The 2,108-nt window shown below is 33.3% G+C and overlaps 1 pseudogene; it reads left to right on the top strand.

The window, feature by feature from the left end:
• Positions 1-1,068: 1,068 nt before the first annotated feature.
• Positions 1,069-1,863, top strand: LOC114099483 (protein DEK pseudogene; annotated as a pseudogene).
• Positions 1,864-2,108: the final 245 nt, after the last annotated feature.

Genomic DNA, 2,108 nt, shown 5'->3' with positions numbered 1-2,108 from the left:
TTTTAAGACACTTGTATAAATCTATGTATAAGCACTATCTGTAATATAATCATACAAACATTTTATGGAATATTTATCAAAATATTACAGCATTATATACACTAAGTATGATTATATGATTAGATGTAATTAAAATATGCCTAATTATTTATATATTTTTCGTAAATAATCCTATATCATTTGCATTATAAAATAACAGATACAATGAGTCATATAAGGATGATCTCAATGTCAGAAGACTGTGACTTTAAATTTAAGTTGCCAATGTTTGCTTGTTTTCTTTTAAAAAAATAGAACAAAAATAACAACACCTTCTTAAAAAGTATAAGCTGTTAAACACAGTGAAATAAAAAAAAAACCTGATTCACATTATTTTTGTTACTGAATATATTTTCATTTCATCCACATTTCACATAAAGTATTATTCTTATTTATCACAATGAGGTTGAGTGTGGTAAGGAGTGAAAAAATGATGTCAGAATCAGGCAGAGGACAATCACAAGAGCATGGTGTCATCTGCAAGCTAAATACAAAACAAAACAAAATAAATAAAACTGAAGCTCACTATATCTTAAATGGAAATTTTTTTTCTATGAATATAGTAAAAAATACACAATGAGAGAAAGCATGCAGAATTACTAAATAGAACCTTATAACCAAATATTGTTCTACAATTTGAGATACATGAACTTGGTGAACAGATGATCCATCATTTTTCTTCTCAATCCTAGCAGGAAAAAATAGGCTCATCTTATGCATTGGGGCTGAGTTACTGTGAACACAGAAAAATGAAAATTAATTTAGCAACTATATTAACTAAAGTAATTTTGAATAGGTCTGTGTAATAACAATTGTTGAAAGATTGAAGCTAATATGGTGATGATGGTTGTAGTACATCTTTATACCCTATGAGACAGTCAGTGCAGGTATGTTGTTTCCATGCTTAAAATGGACTTAGTATTGTGTGGAGCAGAGAGAGCATTGTGTGAGTATAACAGACAGCTGGCCTAGGCCACAGCCTCTCTGAGACATCTCCTGTTCTTGACCACCTGCAGTGGGCAAGATCCAATGCCCACAGCATATATGCTGCCTCAGATCCCCCTATCACCCTCAACCCTCTACCCAGCTGTTCTGCCACCCCCAATACCCTACCCAGCTGTATCCAAGAAGAAACTTGAAATACACAGTCCCAGAGAAGAGGATGAGGACAAAGATGACGAAGTGAATGAAGAAAAAGAACAGTCTTCTCATAGAAGGCAGAGGAAAAAAGATAAGGAGAGATGTTGATAAGACAAATGTCTACCTTATGAGGATGCTTAAGGAAAGGGGCAAAAGCATTGTGAAATTGGAAAGATACATTTCTTTATGAGTAAGGAAATGGAAAGAAAGAATTTAGAAATCTGCACAAATTACTCTACAACACAACAGGCTTAGTGTTCTCAAGAAAGAAGAATGTGGATTTTCCATTAGGAAAAAGAAGTATTCAGTATAAAATGAAGGTGGGAATGCTGGAAAAATTTAGAAATGCATATTAGGTTGTGTCTGGAAGATTCTTTGATTTGGTGAAAAGGGTCTTGAATTTCTTACTATATCCAAAGTCTTCTGGAAAACCAGTCAAAATGTAAAATAAATAAATAAATAGATAAATAAATTCTAGCGATTTCAGTAAAAAAGGAATGGAACAGTTCTGGAATGACAGAAAAGAAAAAGTGAGCTGAATATTCTAAAATTCTGCCAAATGAATTTAGTAATGATGATGAAGAAAGGAAGAACACAGAAGAATTTTCAGAAGATGAAGATAAGGAGAGTGAAGAAGAAGCACATTTGCAAAAAAGACACCCAAATGAGGAAAATAATACCTAAACCAGCTGGGCATGGTGGCGGTCATAGCAAAAATCCCATCAACTCCAGGCTGAGGCAGGAAGATTGAAAGTTTGAGTATGGTCACATCAAATTCTCAAGACCCAAAGCAACTTAGTGAGACTGTCTCAACAATAAATAAATAATCAATCAATTAATCCATCAATCAATAGAGTTGCTTATGTCACTCTGTGGTTAAGCATCCCTGGATTCAATCCCTGGTATGAAACAAACAAACAAAAAAACCA

The sequence above is a fragment of the Marmota flaviventris genome, chromosome 14, assembly GCF_047511675.1.
Source record: "Marmota flaviventris isolate mMarFla1 chromosome 14, mMarFla1.hap1, whole genome shotgun sequence".
Classification (NCBI taxonomy): domain Eukaryota; kingdom Metazoa; phylum Chordata; class Mammalia; order Rodentia; family Sciuridae; genus Marmota; species Marmota flaviventris.
The sequence above is the reverse complement of the archived record's forward strand: the minus strand, read 5'-3'. Positions and strand labels throughout refer to the sequence as shown.